The sequence below is a fragment of the Cupressus sempervirens genome, chromosome 10, assembly GCF_028749045.1.
Source record: "Cupressus sempervirens isolate cs-2001-9-10 chromosome 10, ASM2874904v1, whole genome shotgun sequence".
In the NCBI taxonomy this organism is placed as follows: Eukaryota; Viridiplantae; Streptophyta; class Pinopsida; order Cupressales; family Cupressaceae; genus Cupressus; species Cupressus sempervirens.
In genome coordinates, this window is record NC_143127.1 from 351,956,139 (window position 1) to 351,981,692 (window position 25,554).

The following is a 25,554-nucleotide window of genomic DNA, read 5'->3' on the forward strand; positions in this document are numbered from 1 at the left end:
TATTCGGAGTACCTAACTACCCCCACCTCAACCATTCTGCAACTACGCAACCATTGGGATGGGTACTTGAATTTGCATTTGATTTTTTATTTTTGAATGTTACTATTGAGTTATGTACTGTCCCTATGTTGAATGTTCAATGGTTCTAGTTCATGTTGCAATTTGGCTATGTTCAAGTATTTTAATTTGGTATTTTGTACTAGAACATCATTTCTTAACTAGCATTTCAAGTTCTATATGTAAAGTATACAACACCCCTCACTGCCCCAGCATCCCCTCGCTGCTGGCCCTGGCCATCCCCCTAATGTCCAAAAATTAAGGCCCATTGTCTCCCCGTCCCAGAAACTCGTCTTGACATACCCCAGTGTTGGTATTACACTGTTCAAATGTGAACCTCCATGTGAAGGAAATCTAAACACGGCAATAGCTAAGTATTCAAACTTTAATGATAATTGAGTTTAATTGAACAAGATCAATGAAGATGATGAACAATCTAGTGCCCTCATTGATTAGGCAGATTGAACAAATCTTAAGAGGTCGGGGGCAATAGCTAGGTGTGCAACCTTCAAAGAAAAATTGAACTTAACCAGAAAAGACCAATGGAGATGATGAACAGTCTAGTGCCCCCATTAATTGGGCAGGTTAAACAAATCTTAAGAGGTATGCTGCGTGTTAAATCTCCAAGGTCAAAAAAACTGCCTAATGAGACAAGGTCAACCAAAATAACTAATTTATCAGATTCCTTCAGCAACCTTCAAAGTCTGGTTTGATTCTTTACAAATTCTGATCCTTGTGAAGTTCTCCCCAAATTCTCTTACAGAGCTACGAATTTGCTGCAAATTCTGTCCGAGGAACCTGGGCAGAATTTGCTGCCCAGCGGCCAAACCGGGGCTGCATTTGGTCTGAAAACTTTTTTTTTAACTTTTTTAAAGTGTCTTTTTGTCTGATTTGGTCTAGTTGATCCTCCTAACCCTAAAGTGACCACTAAAAAGACCAAAAAAGATGGTTTATATGTCATTTATGCATTTGTGAATGAAGATGAAAACTTGCTTATAGAGGAAATCCAAATTGACAATAGGTGACATCCAAATTGATGATTATAGAGGAATGTTTTTTAAAAAGATATGATATCTTTGAATCCGGGGCTTAAAATTTGAATATCAACTTTTGATCTAGCCTGGTTAGAAATCTTCTAACCAATACAAAATAAAAATTCATTAACTGGACTTATCTTTTGACAATTCCTTTCATTCTCACCTGTCCCCTTGATATGGAAATATGTTCCATGCATGTGACCAAGCAAGTGTACAATGTTGTATGTATGGCTAAATGATGCAATTAATATCCTACTGAAAAGAAACATAGATATGGTGATGTATTTCTCTATGTTGCTTTACTATTAGCATAGTGATGTATGGACTTATTTGTTGTTGCATATATTTATACATACATATTTCAATAAAAAATATGGTTTTGTATGGATGAACCCAAAACAAATCTGAACCCAACCCCCCAAAAAATTGGACGCATTTTGAACCCGCAGCTGTATCGGAATCCAAACCAGAAACTTAGCAAAATAACAAACAATTTAAAAAATTTAGTCCCTATGAATGTTCTTGGTGAAAACAGTTCAAAACAAAAAAAAATTTAGGAGGATTTTGGCACATTACAAACAAGGAGGCAACGCGGCAATATCTAGGTGTGCAAAATCTTAATGTGGCAATAGCTAGGTGTGCAAAATCTATATGCAGCAATAGCTAGGTGTGCAACCTTCAAAGCAAAATTGAAATTGATCAGACAAGGTTAATGAAAATGACGAACAGTCTAGTGCCCCCATTGATTGGGCAGGTCTAACAAAGCTTAAGAGGTCTGAAGTGTGTTAAATCTCCAAGGTCCAAAACATGCCAAATTAGACAAGGTAAATCAAATTTACTAACAATTTAGAATTTATAGTCCCCATGAATGTGCCTGGTGAAAATAGTTCTAAACAAAACAGATAACACGATTTTGGCACGTTACAAGCAAGCAGGCTCTAAATTACTTGAAGAGAAACAAAGGCCATTAGCAGTCCTTTGCAAACCATCATAAATATAAAGGCATTTATATACATCTATTTTTGTTGTTTTTACTTTTTACTTTTTTATCGCTGGAAAAGCCTACAAACTCCCTCAAAAACTGGAATTTATAAGGAACAAAAGCCAACTGAAAAACTATTTTATTCCTTAGGATCTTTTATTCTTTTGCATCTCTCAGTTTTCTAATTTGAGAACAATAAAAAATACTTACCAATTGCAAGCTTACAAGTGACTACAGGGTGTTGTATTAGACAAAGGAGAGAAATACCCCTTATATAAACAATTACCGAGGATCTTTCGATAATGGAAAAAATTGAGGATTAAAGGCATAATAAAAATTTACAAAATTCCAACCAACTTATAGAATAGAAATTACAAATAACTAACTAAACGACTTCAATCACCATTACAAGCTAAATATAATATTCCTTTTAATACCCCCCTTATGGATCATTTTACTAACTACAACATGTTTGTCCCAAAGTTTTACAAACTCGTGCCAAAAAGTATTGATTGATGAACTCTTTGCAGCCAATGCATGATTTGCAGACTTGAATATGGTAAACATGCACTGGTTTCCTTCCAACATGATGTTGGGTGATGAAGCCAACAAATTCAAGGTAAACAAATACAAGTTATAAAAATTGAGTTTCACACAACTTAAATCAAGTAGATGTTGGAGTTTTACATTAATTAGATTAGTTTGTAGATTTAGTTCAAATAAAATAAATTGGTTCAATAATTAGGTGCAAGGAAGTTATTCCTGTAGGTAGTTTTTGTGTGGGAAAATAAGGCTATATAAGCCTCATGAATGTAAGCAAATATACATCTAATACAAATCTATTATTGTTTATTTTCTTATCTTCTTTCATATGGTATCAGAGCCCCAACTAGAGTCTGTGCCTGTGCAATGGAGTCATGTGGATTTCTGCAACGAAGAACCTATTTTTCCAGCAATGATTATTCTATTGAGGTTGACCCAAGTGGCATTTTTCAATAGACGCAGATCATAAACTAGCACAGAATTGTTTGTTGCTTGTACCAGGGGAGTGCGAGGAACAAGCACATTTATAGCCTACAATTGATGTTCTCACAGACATTATTACTAGAGGCGCAAGATTGAAATCTAGTTTTTTCAGTATATGAGCGCAATTGATTCTTTATTTCTATATTTGTCCATTTACTACTTTTTCTATAGAGTATGCTAATATAATTTGCCATGCTTTCTCTACCAGGTACAGTTTGATATAATTGTTCAATGGAGCAGTTTCCAAGCAAAAGCGGAGTTTGATCTGCTAATAATATTTCAACTCATAAAAATTTGGTTGGTGTCTAAGAAGAAGTTATCAAGAAGAATTTTGATCTGCCTAGAAAGTAGTATCCGTGAACCTACTATGTAGAAAACGTCGCTTACAACAATAATTATGTGGAGTTGACAATTACATTAACGATGGCATTTACATGATATTTTGTTGAAGTTCCCAGAAAGAATATTTTTGCTACAGTGTATTTGAAGGTGTATCTGACTGTGTTCAGAGTGCTCCCTTATCTATCTATTGTATGAAGTTCTTCCTCTCAGCCTTAGCACATCACACTAAATTATGTGAGCACTTTTAGCATATGGCTTTTTCCAATAGAAGAAAAATCATTAATGAGCATTTTCTTTGAAGCGAATTCCATTTTTCTGAAGCTCATCATTGCCCAAGCATGAGTATCCTTTGTCATGGAATAGATTAGAGTTTTTAAGGGCTTCTTCTTCACATCTGCAATATAAATTGTAGTGTGGTCATGTCCTCAAGCTCTCATACATCTCTGGAGAAAATCTGGTTCAGTTTCAAGTTTTGAGGATCATTGTTTGAAGATTTATTTGATATTTTGTTCATATTGCATCAGCATAAATAATGGTGTTTCCAACTTCTATAACCACCACTATTTGAAAAAGAGTTGCAAAACAACTGTTTTTTCGAAATCTTTTGGAAGCATTTCCTGCTTAGACGAATTATTCTGTTAGATGGATGAAATTATAAAGCTTGCAACCTTGAAAATTTACATCATTGAGATTGTTGTGATGGCACATTACAAGGGTTTGTGGCAACTTGAGGAATCAAAATTGAGGAAATTATAGAAACAAGAGCAATTGATGTTATGGAAAATACTTTGTTGTCTTCATTTCTTGGAGGTATATGGGTTCATCATTATTTGTGTTTTTCAAGGCTGTCTTTGTCATATGGGCCAAGGTATTCAAGTAATTACATAAGTCATCATAAATGAAAGATCTGTTCTTTAGAAAGTAAAAGACTGCACAAGAGGCTGGAGGCAATGGAGGTAGGAGCATTTTTATCATCTCGAGCTAGCTTGTCACTCAAAGATGATTATTGCATGAGAAGCAACTATATGTGTCCCTATAATGCCAGGGCTTCACAAATTCATCCCTGAAGAGAAGAGGGGACTTGACATACTTGTGTGTCCTTGAAGAGTAGAGGGGGCTTGGCAACACAATTGTCCTTCCAAGGAATAAGGGGGGGCAGGATTTGTTTATAACTTGTCAAGCACTTGAGTAGGTGTTACACACACTTGGAGGAGATGTGTACTTTGAGAGGAAAGATGTCCATGTACAGGCATATTGGTGATGATTGTTTCTACAACACTTGAAGAGACATACTCAGAGGAGATGTGGACTTTCGAACGAAAGGCATCTCATGTGCAGCACTGGAGGAGGTATTAGACAAACTCGAAGGAGATGTGTAATTTCAGAGGAACTGTGTCTCATTGTGCAAAGGAGGTGGGAATACTCATTATAAAGGCAACTTCACAGTCAAGAGATCCATTGATGTGATCACTTCGGTGTTTCTTGAGCGAGTGAGGAGGATTGGTGAAGGCACTTCATCAAAGTCTCCAATGGATTGGTTTAAAACCCTTGCAACTTCCACTCTTGTTTGGATTAATGCAATTGGGGGGGGGGGGAATGTTTGAGTTTCACATTAATTAGATTAGTTTGTACATTTAGACCAAATAAAATAAATTAGTTTAATAATTAGGTGAAGCGAAGTTAATTCCGTAGGCAGTTTTGTGTGGGAAAATAAGGCTTTATAAGACTCGTGAATGTAATCAAATATACATCTAATACAAATCTATTATTGTTTATTCTCTAATCTTCTTTCAGTAAAGAACAGTGAAATCTTAACCACTACTCAGCCTATGCCATCATGTCCCCTTTTTAAACCAGGCCCATTTTAATCACTATTAGCTCTTTTTGATCCCCCAAGGGCTAGTTAGTCATTCAGGAAGGCACATCGCCTGCCAAATTGACTTAAGTAGGACCTAAGTTTCAATTTGAATATGTGATGCCCATTTGGGTTGGTCAACCCTTGGCTTTTTAGGAATTAGAGTTGAATATTTAATAAAGCTTTGTGAAAAAACATTATCATCAATTCTTCATTTCATCTCTTTTTTATCACAATTCCTATTTGGGGATTCGATATTGAAGATAAGTTTCAGAGGTGAGAGGTCTTCCTTAGTCTACTAGTTTCTCCAATCAAGCGAAGTCCCTTTGTGAATGAGTTGAACTAATTTCAGCGATATCTTTCCTTTAAAGACCAAGGATTCATCACTTGTGTGGCAGCACACATTCCTCAAAAATATACAATTAGAAGGATTTTGACAGCAAATGCTTGAGACAATCATCTCCAATGCCTTGAAATTGTAACTACAACAATAATACCTTGGTTGGTCCGACAATAGATGAATCATCAATTAGTATCCTACAATATTGGCATCATTATCATCATTCGATCTGTGCATTAAATATCAGTACTGGCCTCATCCCTTAATGGTTAAAAAAGCAAAATCATCATCCCTATAATAGAGGGACATAAACGGTTTTGCAGTGTGACCTTGCACCACCCAGTCAACAAGGGCATCATCATTAATGGATACATTGTCTTCATCTAGATACTATATATTGGAAGCAATAGCACTCATGGTGGACATGGAGGATTGGAATTAGCAACATATTGGAGTCAACTACATTTCTCATTTTCTATAATTCAAAGTCTTTGATCACTTGTACATGGCATATCAACTATTCGGGACAATATACTATATGTATCAAGTATTCACGGAAATACGCAAATAACATCTACAAGAACATTGCGGTCGCATAGTGTGACTCAACACACCCTTAGTTTAGTAGCCATCACGGATCAATTGAGTTTGGTTACATTATTGTATACTATAAGCACCAGATCTTGGTTAAACAATCTCAATTGTCATCAAATTTGCTTCCTATCATTGCATACATTGTATTTGTATATCAATCTATATACATGGTTTCCAATGCAGATACCGATCACTCGGAGGCCAAGTCGCCATGACAAAGAAAATTTTGATTGTAATTGTATTATGACAATCAATTGATCTTTGATTCACAGCACAAAAGTTGTATAAATTCTTTGTATTCTTCATTTATCTTTGTTTGTGACATTTCAATGTGTTAGTAAATGGATTTGTCACTTAGAAAATATGTGATTTAGCACAATGAAGTGTGTGGCAAATCAATTTCTTCAATAGCTGGATAGGCCCTTAATATCCGGCCTTCCTTTGCGTTTAGAGGGGCAGCTCCCTTGTACAATAAAATTTTGATTTTTAAATAAAGGCGATTACAACTTAGAAAATAGAAAGGAAACTAATGCTGACGAATGCACCACACAACTTCAATGCTTCCATAAAATTGATGTAGACTTCTAATGAAAACAAACAAGAGCTACACTTGAGAGCTATCATCAACACAATGCTAATTCAATGATTCGTGAATATTTACACCATACCATGAAAATATTCATATTGATGAATCAACACTTCAACAATTTGGATTCAGTAGAAAAGAGAACACAAAATATACTTTCTTTTATTTCTTAGCACTAAGAACATACGAAATGACTAATTACAAAAACAAGAATTATACACACTTTCCAAAAATTGCCTTGTTATCAAAACATAAGTGTCCCTTGTCTCCAAGTCCAAAAAAGTCCCTTATTACATTGAGATTTATGACACTCTTTCGGGTTCGTAACTACCTAAAAAGTTAGGATTTGGACATTGGGGATGCATTTCACAACCAATTCCAACCTTTTACAAAGTAAAGCACAACATCCTAACTTTGTTTACAATAAGTGACACATGTCACTTTACAACAAAAAGTAATCCTTACTTTTCTTCTTAGAATTTCACTTAGTAGCTTGTGACCTCCATTTCTCCATTCGAAGTGTATCTTGCCAAAATTATACTTGTAACCCGCATTCATTAGATGAATAATGGACAAACGCCAATTTTATGTTTGTCAAACACCCCATACTAAAATTTCTAAACCCCACTGAGCTTTTCAATCATGTGCACTATTATTCCTCTTATACTCTATCTAGGGTCGCATGACATGGTTGTAGACCACCACCATCAATTTCAATTAACATGGCTTCAAAAACAACATCTTCAATGGTATCTCTGATATGCTACCTTTGAACTGGTGTAGAATGACAAAGATCATCCACGAGAAGTATCACCAACCTCTTTTTCCTGATGTAATTGTATTGTGGAAGATAAGTATTTTTATTGAACAATTAGTATGCTAGCTTTGACTAACAACAGCCTCAGTCATCTGTCAAGCATGTGTCGAGGGACACTTTCAGAAATAGTAATAATGCTTCTTCTGGTCACCATTTCTCATTTCATTTATTCTCACATTTAGCAAACAAAGACAAAAAGAAATAACCATAATTGTTGTCACTATGTTCTTCCAATGCTCCGAACCATCACACAATGATATTTGCTATGTCAATATCTTGTAGAGTGCATTGGGAAGGGCAAGTGATTTTTGACTCATAAAGTCTCACCCATGATTTCTTTTAAATTGCATACCACTATCGACATTTAATTCTTCTACGAGTCTCCTTGTGTTGTGCATGTTACTTCATTCTCTATTTGTGTGCAGGTATCTAGAGATAAGCATTGTCTATCAAGATCTTATTATTGGTGAACTAATAAGCTTCCCACAATCTTTGAGAGGATGGTATGCCATGATATGGGACAAGGGTGATGATTGGTGTATTAAGCTTGCTTGAATACACAATGTACGTTGTCATTTTCTTTTTCTAATAGGATAATGGTTTGAATTCGCTATTCGTCACTCCAATGCTTTTAAGCATTTTGTCAAACACATAATGTGTAGTGTCCATGTTTTCATGCTTCAAGTTGGTGGCATTCTCTCAAACAAATCACATGCTTTGTCTTAGTTTGGAGGCTACCATGCTCTGTTGATATCTATGTGGATAGAAGGATTGTCAACATGGATTGTGAAAATCTGGAAGGTTAGTATCTTGCCAAACAAGTGGCACTTTATGCCTACGCATTCCTTCCAAACCACTCTCTACTGAGAGGCTTTATTTGTGGCATATGATGTCTCTAATTTTTGAGTGCACACGCTAGAGGTTGGAATTGTGGTTCAACTATCTTCTTCTACAGATTCAAAATCTCTGCATTGACTTCCATTGCACTGGCTTTTTATCAAACAGTTCACGTGCTTCGCCTATGATCTTCCCTGTGAATACACTACATAGCTTGGTCAATGCTATCACTATGAGTTCGGTATAAACTGAATCACTTGGTTGAGATTGTGTGGCTCAATCAACACTGGATTCACATCACTGAAATTGCAAAATCAATAACCACTGTAGAACTTGGTTTGCACTGAGAAACTAGACAAATAGTAAGAAGCTCGATTTACACTGATAATCACCAACCTGGTAGAAATTGGCAAACGCAATACTATTCCTTGAATTCAGTAGCAACTGTAGAACTCAGCAGAGCCTAAATTACTTGGTTAACACTGTTAACTGTAAAATACGCTCGGTAGATACTAACTGTCAAAATAAGCGTGTGTCACTAATAAACAAACTTGATTGGAATGTCAACAATCTCCCCCTTTGGCATTAGTGATAAAAACACTTATCAATCAAAACTAAATTATCAAAAAGTTTCAAAATAATCTTTATTCTTCATCTTGTGCCTTCAACTCCGTAATGTACTCTGTTTGTAAAATTTTTCAAAACTACTTTTGTAAGAGATGTTAATCTGGATATCTGTACATGTATATGATGCTCCTTCATACATATATATTCAATATACTTTACATTATATACATCTTCTCATCTTTTCTCCTTTATACAATATGCTTCTTCTCCCCTTTTACTATATTATATATCTTCTCCCCCTTTTTGACATAAATGCCAAAGGTGTATTCTATACAATAATGCCAAAATGTGACAAGAAATTAGAATGTACCTTTAGAATCAGTGTCATTGTCTTGTCCCAGTTTTCTTGCAACACCTTGCTTGTGTGCAATGCAATCTGAACTTCTGCTGATAATTCTATCATGTGATCAGCAATGGAGGAGTTGTTATCATGGATGAGGGTTTTAGCATGTGCAATATGTTTTTGCAATGCATCCATGTTAGGAAGAATCATGCCTTGTATATCTACAAGTGTGGCCCTTATCCTGGCTTCTTCCTTTAGCAATTTTGCCTACATATTAGTTAGAAATCTGATCTTTATATAGTGGGCAGAACTATAACTCGGATCAAGTTGCAACTGTTGTGCACTTGCCTTCAAGTCTTCATCAATCTTGGAGAGTTTATCTTTTATTTCCTGAGTAAAGATAGATGTGTCACAGAGTTTACCAAATGGAGAAGATTGGCAGAGGTTTCCAAGGAGCCTAGAATAGTAGACAAGTCTACTTGATGTATGGCAATCTTTTGTGCTACTAGCTCCAATACTTTATTTTCAAATTTCTTCTCTGCTCTTTGCAACAATTTCTCTTGTCCATTCAAATCTTCATTGAATTTCTGGATCACTTCTGCTAGCTGAGCCAAAATTAGTTGAGAAATGTCCACCTCAATCTTGAGTGCCTCTACAAGAATATTCTTTGCCTCTTTAAGCAAGTGAAATTCTTTATTTCTTTCCTCTCTAAGCCTCTGTTGCTTAGCTTTCTTCTATAGAAGCTCTCCTACTATATGCATCTGATCAGGATTTAGATTGGAGATATCCCAATTCGGGATAACTATATCTTCATCAAGATCAATTTCTTCTTCCTTATTCTTGCCTTTAATAGACACTATTGTACTCGGTTGACGCTTGGTCTCAACTGTCTTCGTACTTATTATTTGCATGCTTGGAATAGAAACAATGGTAGAAATAGGAGGACTGGCAATAAAAGTAGATATAGCACTTATTGAAGGAATACCTTGAGTGACCAAAATTGATCAGGGAGGAATTACTGATTGCTTGGTAGAAGAAGTGTTGGTCACTTCTATCAATGAAGTACTGAGCTGAACAAGTGCAAAGATTGGTTGAGTGCTTGGATTAGCAGTGTTTGACACAATCAACTCAGCATTAACTTTCTCTGAGCTTGATGTCTCCAATGTTTCACTCAAAGAGTGAGGAAGTGAGGCTATGACTGCTGCTACAATCTTCTCAAGGTCGATCTCCTTAGTGTTCTGAATCTCAAGGAGATTCTCCTTATTAGCTTCCTATTCTTGTTCCTCATCATCTATATTGTCATAATGTGTTACCTCTTCATCATCAATTTCCTCTTCCTTGTCATTTCCATCATCATCATCATCCTTGTCACTAACATTAACAACAAAATCACTATGTTTATGAAGATTATAGATGTTCTTCCATGTGTTGATGGCATTCCTCACCACATGCTCAATGTCATTGATCAATATCAGACAAGTGTTAAATCTCAATGTAAGTTTTTCTTCATTCTTCTTGATAGATTCTTTCACTTCTTTGTCACTTAAACTCGACATAAGTTGCCTCAGGGTCTGCTCATAAATATCATTTGCAGTTTGTTTTGCATGCTCCCATCTTGGCTTAATTTTCTCCATTAATTCATTTGGAATTTGTTGAGCAAGTTGATCTAGGGAGTATTTCCATTTTCCTAGCTTTTACATGACCATGTCTTCAACTTGCTTCTTCTCCTCTACAGTTCTGATTTCATATTTCAATGCTTTGAAATTTGTTATGCCAGCTCCAAAATATCTTTCTTGAAAGGTGGGTGGATGCTTTTTGAAAATTACATCCTCTGCTTCTTCACCCAACTTTAGTTTCTTTTTGGATGTCCTCCTTGTAAATACTACAATAGATGCCTTTGTAGGTTTGGTTATAATAACCTTACCTTTCTAACTTTACTGGCTCTTCTTCTTATGATTTCTGTTCATCTTCTGCATCATCATCTTCTATGTCATCTCCTTTACCTCCAGTCAACAAGAGAGTAGAGCTGGTTTGTTTCAACTTTGCTATTCTTTTCTTTCCTCTATTGACCGCCTGAGGTAGTTTTATTTCAAGTTCAATTCTTGCTTTGGCTTCCTCATATGTTCCAAAATATGTAGCCTTTGGATCAACAGGTTCATTTAACAATGCTTCAATGATGTCCTTGGTTTCATCAATATTGACCTCATATCTTAGAGGCTTGACGCATACAATTCTTGGTCTTACTACTTGTATATACACTTTATCACAATCAACCATGAAACAAATATCATCTTTGTAATCTTCTACAAGTTTCTTAGGTATCCTAAATTTGTTATTCATCTTGTCCTTAAATGCATCAAAATAGTTGTCCATGATACTAACATAGTTTTCTCCCATTTCTGCTATGTATTCATTGATTTCATAAAGAATAGGTACATCTTTTCTCCATATAACTGTACCTTTTGATGGGAAGAACTTTTGCACAAAGAAAAATAAACAAATTAGGAGTGAACCGAACTTACAAGGGTTATTCTTTGAAGTTCTTATGCTTTCCATATTCTTGTTGAAATGGTTCAACATCAACTCGGCAAGGTCAAATGACATGTTGTTCTTGACCACTTTGAATGTGAGATCCACAGCTTCACATGATACATTGTTTAGACGACTTGAGCTGTATATTTTGTGAGCAATAATATGTATTCCAAACTTCAAATCCATATCAGTAACACAATTGATCTTCATTCCTCTTCCATCCCATTTGGCAAGGGTTTTCTTCTCCAATTCTACCTGACTTAGGTTTTTGGTCATTTTTGCCTTCGCTAGCATTGGAAAACCTGTAATCCTATGGATCATTTTCTTCGTTATCAAAATAGGTTGTTCCAACCATAACTGCCCGTTATGCACACGGTTGAGAATAAATCTTATCCACTTAATCTAAAAATCTTGTGGCATGTGTGGAATGTGAGTCAAACCCTTCACTTCCTGATGTTGATGCTCCGATTTTAACACACCATTCACACAGCTTTTCCAATGACTCATCCATCTCTAGGGTTCCTATGTCTTGGATAGAACATCGAAAATGCAAACGAATATTGTTTATCAGAAGAACGTTTGATGGAATTTAAGATTGTGCTCTGGTGGGATCAAGGGTTTCCGCAACAGCTAGACTAAGCTTGAAATCAAGTGTCTTTCATTCAACGCCTCGAACCAACATCTCTGACCCTTGGTCTTGCTACTGGAGGATGCCATTGCTCGGTAGGGTTTGAGAGAATATGGAAAACTTCAACAATAATTTGCACAGATCGCTCAGATGCACTGAAATCGCTCTTGCATAAATAGCTCTTGAAAATTCACGGTGTCAAATGAATTCGGTTTCACCCTTTTTATCAAATTTCGCCTTTCAATCGCCATAAATACTTGGTACAATCACTTGGTTGATGACAAGCTGTCTTCCACTCGGCTTGAATTAAATGCTAGGTAGGAACATTCATGATTTGGTGTCCACACAACAGTTTAGTAACTCCCGACCTTGCTCAGCAAGGTCTTGCAACCCAACCTTGCTCTATAATGCCTAGAATTTGTTTAAACGCTTGGTGATCCCTTTGCATCTTGAATGTTGATATGGATCTTTCCTTCTAGCTGACTGGAACTAATGTAAAATGTCCGCTTCAAAATCCTAGTTCCAGCTCTCCTTCTGGGAGATCAAGTAGAAATGCTTGAGTCACCCAATTCTTGAGTGGCATGTTCTTCATTGCTCGGACTTGCATTCTCAGAAGATTTTGGAATCCATTGCTGTCCCATCTACTTTCTGATGTTATCAGCCTTGGCTTTCTTTTCATCTTCAATCCTTCTTGTATTCATATAGTTCTTGGCAAGATGACCAAGTTCTGTACAAATAAAACATCTTTTAGTGGTGTCCCTTGTCCTCATGTGATGTTTTACACAATTCATTCCAATGTGTCCAAATTCTCCACAGTAGTGACATATGCACCAAGTGTTGTAGACCCAACCAAATATAGCTTTTACAGTCTGTTTTGTTGGATCCAATATCTTTGTTTTGCATTTAGAAGATTCATGCCCATGCTTCTTGCATTTGAGACATTTGCCCTCAAATTTAGGTTTCTCTATGCATTCATTAGCTCTATGACCATGCTGATTACAATTGTAGCATTTTCCATTGAATTTAGTTTTGTCATTGCTCCAATATTTGTTTGATGTATGACCTATCTTACCACGGTGATTGCAAGTAGATCTTTGATTCTTTTGAGCTCCTTGCTCAGATGATTCACCTTCTATATATCCAATTCTTGCTTTGCCCTTTTATTTGTATTGGCTTTGCTCATTCAATTGATTCATGTCTGCTTGAGATTTCATCATCCTCCTATTGGTTTGTTTTTCAGTGTTTAGATCATTCTGCAATCTTTCATTCTCTGATCTTAGATTCATGATATCTTCATTTGCATTAGTAAGCTAATCAATGAAATCTGTCTGTTGAAGGGATAGATGCTAAATTTCATTATTCTTAACTTCTAACTCTTCTTTTATTTTGTTTTTCTCTTCCATGACTTCAAAAAATCTTACTGACTGAATTTCTTGCTCTCTTTTCAACTTTCTAACTTCTTCTTGAAGTGTGTCATTCTTTTCTAATAGTTCTCTGATTGCCTCATTAGCTTCATCTGAATTACTTTCTAAATGGATGTCTTCAATTCTTTCTTCAATGTAGAGTTTGCCATTCATTTGGATTGCAAGATTTTTTCTTCTTTTCAAGGATTGAGAGAGTTGCTCCTTTTCTTTCTTGAGTTGCCCAATAGCCAATTCCAAATCTAGCTTTTCATTGTCAATAGCCTTATCAAGACTGAATACCTTCATTGCCTCTGATCTTTGCTCAAGTTGTTAAACTTCTTTTCTCTGAGAACCACAAAGCTCTAATACCAATTGTTGGAAATATATATGTTAGGGTAAGTTACTGAGAGGGGAGGGGTGAATCAGTAACCTATAAACTTTAATCTTTATTTACCAATTAATCCTTCATGTGTATTTGATCTAATTGCATACATGAAAAACTGAAAGCATTAAAACATTTATAACACTTTGACACACAATATGGTGACCAAGAAACCTTCCAAATAGAAAGTAAAACTGGGGTGGAGATAATACCCACAAGCTTTAGTACTGCAATATAAAGTTAACCTATTAAGGCTTACAATGATCAATTTTGATGATCTGCCCTATTAGGAGCAATAAGGACTACTAGGTCCACCTTGTAAAAGGATTTACAAACATACAATGAAGTATGCACTTGGTAAAGAGATTTACAAAAGATTGGTAAGTCTACCTTGTTAAAGGATTTAATTGTTCCACCTATTAAGATGAACCAACGGATGATCTCTGATCTGCAACTTGGTTTGTTGAATGAGATTCCCTTGAGTGTAATGATCACCTTGCATTGATAGATAAATCTTTGATGCTCCTTATACTGTTGTCGCCTTTTTACTTCGCTCTTCTGCTCTTTGTATGTCACATATGATTATCTTATTCCATGTCATATCTTTTTGGATGTAGTATAATACATTACATATATACCAATTCAAATTACAAATCAACAAAGTCAGCTACAATACAAGTTTCACCAAAATACACAAAGTCGGCCCAACTGTAGGAACTCGGGTTCTGAAGACAAACTCGGTGAGGTTTTGATACTCGGCATCCATTGTCAATGCTCGACATTGTCATGTATTCGGTAGATGTAGAAGCTCAGTTCATATTGATCACTTTCAAGTAGTCTAAACTCAGTTTGCACTGGTGACTCAGTGAATACTAAGAAACTCGAAATATAAATTGAATCACTTGATTCACACTACATAGCTCGGTCAATGCTATCACTACGAGTTCGGTATAAACTAAATCACTTGGTTGACATTGTGTAGCTCGGTCAACACTGGATTCACATCACTAAAACTACGAACTCAGTAACCAGTATAGAACTTGGTTTGCACTGAGAAACTCGGTAAACACTAAGAAGCTCGGTTTACATTGATAATCACCAACCTGGTAGAAATTGCTCGGCGCAAACTAAATATTGTTCCTTGAATTCGGTAGCAACTATAGAACTCGATAGAGCCTAAATTACTTGGTTAACACTGTTAACTGTGCAATATGCTCGATAGATACTAACTATCTGAATAAGTGTGTGTCACTAATAAACAAACTTGACTGCAATGTCAACAAATAGAACTAGTGATCATGTCATCTTATCAAGAGTTGGTTGCGCCACAAGCTTATTGTCTATTAAAGAAGATACCACTCCTTGGATAGAATGAAAGATATATGTCTAGATGTGATGGCCCTATTGAAGGTGATATCTAGAGGATAGTAGTAGATGAATGACGCCATAGCAAGAGGACAATAGCTAAATTCAAAGGCTCAAACAAAATGGCAATAACTAGGCAAGACTCTCCAACACTTGGTTGATGGAAGGGAAAATGGAGCTAATGATAAACACATGGTCACGGTGACAACTCTGACAATAGAAGATCACACACCCAACAGTTCAGTACAAGACCGTTGATGTCAACTTTCCAATGAAGGTACAAATAGCAGGAGGACCAACCATCCTCAGTGGCTAAGTTTCATGAACAATTCAAACATGATTTCGGCTCTCAGGGAATACAGGGATCTAAGGATATAAGTGTCTACCCTCCAAGAGAAATGTAAACTATAACAATGGTTTGAAGGGGAAGATTTGCAAGCTCAACGTGCCATTTTTGACAGATCTACAAAGCCAATGGCTAGAGCTTAGGTGTAGTTGGACACATACTTTTAGCTCAATCTTATGCCCAAGGATAAGACATCAAATTTGCAGCACCACATCTAATGGAATCACACCCAACTAGTGGACCTATGAGTTGGTCACACTTGGACATGACCAAATCACTTCGTATGCCGACTTCACAGAGAGAATCATTGATCAATTTGACTGTAAGAACCTGGAGATCGAATTTATGGAATTACTACAGCTAAGACAAAGCAATCCCATGGATAGCTACAATTTTGAGTTCCCAAGGCTTTCACTTTTGGTAATTGACATTTCAAAGAGGAGATTGATAGCGTTATTCATGGATGATTTGTTGAGTCCCTTGAAAGGATGGATCAAAGGCCTAAACCCCAACACAGTCACCGAGACAACCAAGAAGGCACATGACATGTCTACCTCTTTATCTTAAAAAAAATTCACATACTTTGTAGCTACCCATCTCACAAAAGGACAAGAGCATGAAGCCATTTTAGAAGAAGGCCCTGATGGATGAGACCATCTATCAAGATTGAGGTGGTGTCAAACAATGAGAAGGAACTCGAAGAAGCCTAAGAAGAAAGAAGAGGCCACTCCTACGGAGGAAAGAGCCACACTTGTGAGGAAAGGAGGTACTATTATTGCACTATATGGAACTCTTTGATACAATGTATTCTAGCTACATGGCACTCTTCAAGGACAGCGAATCATAGCCACGTTTGATAGTGGAGCCACACTCAATTTTACCAACTCAGCTCTAGTCACCAAGAGCGTAATGCCCTCGTCCAATCAAAAAGTTAACTTTTTAAGACCTTTCAAATTTGAGAAATCTCCTATAAGACGACATTGTAAGGTTCAAAATTGTAGTCATACACCATAAAGAGATTAGTCACGTATGTCCAATGAATAATGCAAGTTTACTATAAAGAGAATCACCATAGCAGTACACAATTGGAGGATTTGTCAGTATCGATGATATAAACAAATCGACCATGAAAATATGATGGAATTGAGATTACAAGAAGCATGACATATCAACCAAGGCGAGTGTACAAAAGAGGATAACGTTAAGACAAGTATCAACTCACCATATTGTCAAAGTAATGACAAATATTGAATGATGTTAAACATCAACATTAAGGGTTAATTGAACAAAAAAAATAGATAAGAAGATGTTGCTTATGCACAAACACAATTTGGTTATAAAAATTAATGTCATTAATGATGGAGTTGTCAAGAAGGTTAATGGCAGCGATTGAAGATAATGTAGTAAATTTAAAGACACTGTGAATGATATACATGTATCCAAGCACCATGGTAGGACAACTTGGAAGATGTAGATACAAGTCAAATATCAGAACCACCACTCAAATAGTAAACGGGTGATAAGAGGATACAAAGCTATTAAAATTGCTAAGCCAAAGATAGAAGAAAGAAAATGATAAACTGGAAGGAATCTAGATTAAGTATGAATGGCAGATTAATAAAACTTGGGGACTTACATAAATAAATAATATTGACTTATATCATACCATTAATGTTGACCAATTACTAGATCAACAATAATAAAATACATCTAATCAATGATTAGATAAAGCCTAATAGTGATCACGGATAGCAACTATAATCACAACGGTAGAATTGACATATGCAAGATGGTGTCCGGGTAAACTCGGTATCCATTATGCTCAAATCAAGGTGACAGTAATTACATAATGAAGGGAAGTAAGACTAGGTGATATTAAGTTATTAGCAATCAGCAGTATGACTATGAACTAATATCCTTGTGAAGGATTCAATATCAACCAATGGTTAGCAATTACGAGTGGGAGATTAACCTTATGAAGAGGCACACTATAAGTATAAACAGCAATCAATTAGGAATACAAATCTTAGCAGGATCCTCAACGTGTCCATTCTAAGCCCAAGAGTGGGACTTTAACCATCTTGTTTGTGGTGGCAGGCCTTTGACATCCACCAAGGTGGCCAACTTAAATGGCAGCCTTATACCTTCTTACTTACATTTGTCCAGTGCATTCATGATGAGATTAAATGCAATAAGAAATAAATAATTGAACCAAAACAATGTTCATAACAATAATATAAGCAGAGATGATCATGGCTTGTGATTGTTTGCATTCTATCATGGCTGAGACTAGCCTTATCACTTTTATCATTAACAATGCATAAGGCTAACAAGAGATGGAAGAATGAATTGGGTACTAATTCTCTGATATCATATCACATCTGTTAATAGAATTGCATTGATAGATATAGGACACAAAATATTGTTCAGAGTAATTGCATTGACCATGCGTAGCAACTGTGGCATGCTAATCTGTATCATATTTAATATTTATCTCTACCATAGGATGTGTGGCTACAACACCCCAAAATACAGACTCTTAATAAGAGGGAGAGACATATGTACCTGTCTTCTCTTGATGTCAACACTTCCTCCTCCCAGTTTTGAGTCGATACTTCTTTATTTGCCCTAATATCCATTCTAGTTCCCTCCAATGCCTCCAAGGAATAGAAGTGATATCCATTATATATCTTTGAATGATGACAGCTCTTGGAGTCGTGTCCCTTCACCACAAATCAGTTCATTCAAACCAATTACATGCTTTCCTTAATTAATGTCAATCAGCTCACTTGCACAAAATATTAATTTATTGTCGTTGATAAATCACTGGTAAATGCCCTTGAGAATCATTGACTTCGTTTGAAAATTCTTAATCATTATAGCTTTTAACGTTGCTGTTAATTCTTCAGACAATACTGCATCATCTTAAATCATAGCTCTCCATAATTGTCGCAGAGTAAGTGGAGTCTCCAAGACCAAAAACCATTGTTCTTAATATCTTTTAATACCATTTTCCGTCAATAGGAAATATGGTTGCTGCAAGGTGATTATATTGACATGTTTTTTTGTCTTAGACTCTGCCTTCTTTCAATCATATACTAATGCCTCATATACAGATCTTTGCATCAGTGAATCTGATAATAGTTGACCCTTTTGACATTGGCCTTCTTGGCATTAAAAGAGTTCCCCTCCTAATATCAACAATTCCATATGATATTAATCAATATTGACAAAAATATCCATGCTATTCCATGAAGTATATAGGATATGTTAATCTCGCGATATTCACTTGCCAACATTCATGGGAATAGATAGTTGATGTATTAATCCTTAATCCTTCTGTAATTTTGTCTCTCCTAGAGACTTCACAAAATTACGATCACATTATATCATTATTATTTATTTATTCAATTGTATTTTATTATTATTATTTATTATTAAATCTTATTTCGAAAAGGGGGCATTACAATCCTTCCCTTCGCAACATTGCTTGTCCTCAAGCAACGACAATTATTATGCAAATCTTTTAGTGTGAGTAGCTTTTGCTATGCAACTCCAATATCGTCTCATTTTGCAATTTTCAATACAATAACCAAATTTATGAATTACAAGGTTTGAAATTTTAAACAAGTTCTCTCTTCTCACTAGGAGAAGGGACAAGGTCATAGCATCAAATGATAATTTGGATTGACCCAATGTTTGCTCAATGGCTAATCGCTTATGAGCTCAAATATAAATTCTTATCTTTTCATTCACTCTAGTTTATTCTCTTATTCTAGATTAACAAAAGTAGAAAACTTGGCAATACAAAATATACAGATGTATATATGAAGAAATAAAGCATACACAAAGTATATACATAAATGCTTGAAGTCACAGAATATTTACACTATATGCACATTATAAAAACATTTTTAGATTCCTCTTTTGTAATGTCCCCATTTTTGCCAGCATTGGAGTTTTAGGGATTAGCCTATTATTGTGATCCTCCTAGGCTAATTATTTTGGATAGAGGGTCTTTTGAGGCAGTGGCTTGGCTTGAGAGGGTCTTGTCGTCTCCACAATTTAGTAAGCTACAAGTTGGTCTTCGTTTGGCTCAAACTGGACTTCATTTAGGCTTAGTTTTGTGTACTTACTATTTGTGGTAAGTGGGTTGTTGATTGAGATGGGCCCTTCCTATTTTTGAAAAGTGCATTTGGTCATATGAAGAAATAATAAGTTTATACTCCTATTTCAAATGGCATATTTAAATAATGAGTATTTTGGGAGTTAGTATACTTTTACTGGCCAAATTATTATTAAATTATTAAATGACTTATTATAAAGTTAACATTTAGCTTTATAATTTCACTTAAGTTATCGTTGGAAAGAGCCATTTATTAATTAGTTAGGCCAAATCAAGTGAAAGAATTTAATGGAAGCTTCTAATTAATGTTGTGCGGTGAAGCTTTTTGAGTGAAGTTACATTTTGGCAACAAAAAGGGCATCTCGAGGTTATAAATACAAGCCCATTTGTTGAAAAAAGCACGCTTGGATATTTTATTTGCTTTTGATCCCTTTGTGGTTTTTTATGAATTCTAATTTTATGAGCCCTTGTTGAAGTATAAGGGTCTGAATTTTGAGTTGTTTCATTGGATCTACAGCTGAAGTATTGTACATTCAAATCTGAGATTTTGCTCTGAGTTGCTTGGTAATTCACAGCTGAGGTATTGTGAATTAGTTCTTAAGAGTTATTTTGAATCACTATTGAAGTATAGTGATTGTTATATGCTGCATTGGTTGAAGCTTCTCTACTATCTTACATTGTATCTAAGAAGTCGTTTAATGATAAGGGATTTGTTTGATTTGGAAGAGAATTCATTGGCTGCTAGAAATGTTGGAAGACCCATGATTAATTTCGGCGAGTCATTGTGCATGCTAAAGGGTTGTTGATATTCCTCAAGGCAGCGGTTTGACATTTTGAGGACTGCATTTATCCTTGGAAGGCCTACAATATATATTATTGGAGCTGCAGTAGATTCACATTGGACTGCAAAATAAAAGTCAAAGCCAATCTATATTTCCAGGTTCTTGGCATTTTAATATATGATTGCTGGTACTGTATGTTTCGAACATTGTTGGTAATGATTTAAAGCTGGAGCAAATCCTTTGTCTTTCGGAATTATATAAGTGCATAGTTTGTAGGGCAGAATTATGAATTAATGTCGGCATTCATACAAACTTCTTTGTATTAAATTGATATGAAATTGAAAGCGCCCAATTGCATTCTCTAGTGTGATTTTGAAAATTAGATTATCAAACTTGTAACAATAACAATAAAGACTGCCAAATGTTTGACGAAATGTTAGACTGTTGTTTTAGCAAAGGTAAATTGATGATTGGTAAGGATATAGCCAGCTGGGGTTATTACATTCTTATTGCCTACAATGATTTGGTAATTCACCTTTACCCTATAGGATGGCCATGTCAAAGCTCTCATACCATTTTTGATGTCCCCTTCTAAATTTGCTCTAAATTAAACCCTACAATTAGCTTCCTCTAGTTGGGCATCACAGGTACCTCAAGACATATATAGAAAGACCTGTGAGACGTTCTCATGGAAATGCCTCAAGAACAATATGTTGTGATGCTTCAAGGAGCGTGCCACATGCCAACAATACAAGTCTTAGCATGCTCACTTCATCATTTCTACAGAATTTTGAGCAATACATGCGGCAGAGTTATTCTTTCGAGAGATAATTCGACTACATGGCCTTCTAAGGAAATAAACAATGATAGTATAGTTGCTTACTTAGTGCTTTTTGAAAAGAGCACTCTGAGTACTAGCTACCACCCCAAGAAAGATGGGTAGAAAGATATTGTGAACCAATGAGTAGAGGGATACTTGAGAAATTATGTGGCAACGCAACAAAAACCATGGTTGTTGGCTCAATCTTGTAAAGCACCACTACAATACTACTCAAGACATGTCAATAGGGATGTTTCCCTTCAAGGAATTATGTGGTTATCAAACCACCTGATTTTTCATTTTGTCTTTAGGAGATAGTGGACCACCCAAACCAATGAATTGGTTAACATCATTTGAGAGCTCAACGATACTCTACAAGCAGCCTAGAATTATCAAAAGAAGTATGTAGATCGGCAGGGGACTCACAATAGTTTTGAGGTTGAGATTTGGTCAATCTTCATTTGCCACTCTATAGGTAGTCTTCCTTGAAGAGGAGCGGGACCAAGAAGCTTGAGTTTCACTTCAATGAGCCTCATAAAGAGATGTGAGGAATAGGGCAAGTTTCTTATGAATTTGAGCTTCAAAAAAGCATCAAGATTCACAACATATTTCATGTCTCACCTCAAGAAAGCAATTCAGCAACATGTCGGAATTTTTGAGGAGCTTGCGTTACTTGATAAGGAGGAAAACTTGTAGTGGAGCCTATTGAGGTCATTGATTTAAGGAAACAAGGCTCAATACACATATGATCAATGAGTATCTTGTCCAGTGAAAGGATTTCCTAAGTTGAGGATGCCATATAGGAGACTATGCAGATTCTACCTAGTATGTTGGTTCCACCAATTACATGAAGTCACTTTGCGACCTAATTAGACTAATTACAGCAATATCTTTCCTTTGCAAATTATAGATTCATCAATTGCATGACTATAACAATATCTCATGAAAGATATAGTCTAAAGGTATTTTCATGGTGAATGCTTGAGTAGATCATCTCCAAGGTTGACACTTGTAACTGCAAGGATTGATGCAACAATACACAAATCATCTATTGGCACCCTACAATATTCATATAATATCGTTGTACCATTTGTGCATTGAATATTAGTCTTGGCCCCATCCCACAACAATCATAAACGCAACAACATCATCTATAGAGTGTGTGTCATAGACAGTTTCACAGTGTGACCATACACCACCCAATAGACAGTTGCATCATAGATTGATGGATATGTTCCATATGACACATCTTCCATAAATTATTCATGAATCCCACTTTCATCTCTTCAAAGGTATCTTTTTCGTATAAAAACAATTTTAATCTTCCTATGGATTTCACATTAGAGAGTAGCAAGCCTTCTCCTTCCAAAAGTGCATTGATGCAAGAGACTAAGCATTTTCCCTCTCTCGATCTTTCTTCTTCTCCTAATTCTTATAGTCACCATCAATCCCTTTGCAAACAAGATGATGTTAAGGATTTCAGTCATGGGATTAAGAATCTCCTTAGAGATCAACCCCCCTACTATACATTCCTACACAACATCTTTTCATCAAAGCCTTCCAACTTCCAAAACAAACACATCTCCTAACAGTAGCTATAACATGATCCCTACACAAATCTAACAAGATCTTAGAAAGATGGACCAAGTCCATATAGATCCTCCTTCTTCACAAGACATTAGGTCTACACCTATAGAAAACGTTGTTCCTAACCCTTTTTAGGACTTCAAAACTCATTTCTTGTCTAAACAAAACACATCTCATAATATCACCATAGAAATCCAAGAGCTTATGGATACTGGTACTATAAACGTAATACCCTAGCATCTCTTTCTCCTATTATGTTTTTCTCCATCATATAATATTAATAGCTTATATCACTGGGAACTTTTTGTTTTACATGGTAGTTTTGAGCAGCATAATAGGTCCTTTTCCTCATCCATCCACTTGGGGGACAAGGCCTCTTTCTATCTTCACAATTGCTCCAAAAGGGTTCATTATCTCTTTGTTGGTTGAATATTTTATACTATGATGTTCTTTCATACACAGACTTGTTTGTTAGGATTTTTTTTCTTTAGAGAATTGATATCCTTCTTTAACACCTCTTCCTTGTTTGGAAGTGTATATCTTGTTATAATTGATCTTTCCAGTAAATTTTTGGCATCCTTTGTCATTCTCCTTTCATGCGACATATTTCTCTCTTTGTTCTTTTGTGTAGTTCATAGTACGTTCTTTATTGCATTAGATTATTTTTTTCACGCAAGGATTCATCTTCAATCGATGAGCTTAAGGGGCTTTCTAATGAATGGTTCATAAGGCACAACACTTGGTGAAGGTTTTGCAAATGGGGTTGCAAGCTTTGGGTTTAACCATGGAGGAAACTCCATAGTTAAGCACGCTCAGGCTGGAGTAGTACTTGGATGGGTGACCTCCCAGGAAGTCCCGGTGCTTCACCCCTGTGAGCATCACCTAGATCCAATGAGTGCTTAGTGTTCCATTTATTCTCATGAGAGATGGATTCATGTTGAATCACTACTCATGAAACATGGGTCAATGAGTTTGACTCAAAATCACACAGTTAAATCCTGATAGCAATATCACAATTTGACTTGCTGTGGAAATTATCTCCTACTTATCAATCTTTTCCATGCCTCATAAAACATGTTTATTATAAATGATCTTCCTCTTAGGGACCATATGATATTTCTTCCCTTCAAAAAGATCCATTATCCCTTTGTTGACTTGTTTTTTTTGTAAGTATGATGTCTTCTATTGCTTAAATTTGTATGTCTTACAATAGGATCTGCTCTTTCTTAGGAGATTTACATCCTTATGCACAACTTATTCTTACTTGAAAGTGCATATCTATTAAAAATTTAAAAGGATCTATCACTTGGGAATTATAATGTGTTATATTTTCCCTTGTCTTCACCATTTGGAGCCAAGGCCTTGTTTTCTCATTTTCCTTTCCTAAGGATTCACTCTCCTTAGTATAGTGGCATTTGTTTATCATATGATATTCTTTTCTTATATGCAATTGTGTGTTTGATCCAGGATTCCCTCATATGTAAGAGGTGTGTAGCCTTGATCATAATATCTTCATTGTTTGTTAAAGTATGTTCATCCTAAAAAAATTCCCCTTGGGGACTTAAAAGTGTATCATCCTTAACCATGAACACCTAGCAATAGTGGGTTAAAAGGGATCACTCTTCTTCTCTTTCTTGTTCTCTTCTCTTCTTCATCTAGAAGATGTCCCCACTTGTGGATATCCTATCACGATTATCTATTCCCCTAGGTACCAAGAGTATTCACTCTTTGCTAAGGGAACAAAAAAGCATTGTTGCTCTAAGGATATCTCCCTATTGTTGGAAGTAGCTATCCTTGTTCTCTTTCACTATGATGCCACCATAGTCCTATGTCATCATCTTAAGGAGGGGAGATACATAAACCTCCTTGAATATTACATTTTGTACCCAAGAACAAAACATTCCAAATGCTCTAGTCTTGCATGTTTTGGCCTAGACCCCTATGTTGGGGTTTTAGAAGGAAGTAAAAGTTCCCATGGTTGGCTTGCTTGACTTTCAACCCCTAAAATGTTGTAAGAGATATATAGGCACCCTATCTCTCCTCATTTTGTTAATCCATTGTCATAATCAAGCATTCAACATCTGAATTTAAGCATTCATAAGCTATCAAGTGCAAGGAAGTAAATCAAGTTCAAAAGATATCAAGTAACCAAGACCAAGCATTCAACATATAGCATTCTTCTCAAGCATTCAAGGTGTTT

At 35.8% G+C, this 25,554-nt stretch overlaps 1 protein-coding gene across 2 annotated transcripts in view; it reads right to left on the reverse strand.

Annotated features, from left to right (window-relative positions):
• Window positions 1–25,554, reverse strand: part of LOC149534035 (Ubiquitin-associated (UBA) protein) — a 174,185-nt gene that overhangs the window by 95,813 nt on the left and 52,818 nt on the right. The gene's annotated exons all lie outside the window — the stretch shown is intronic.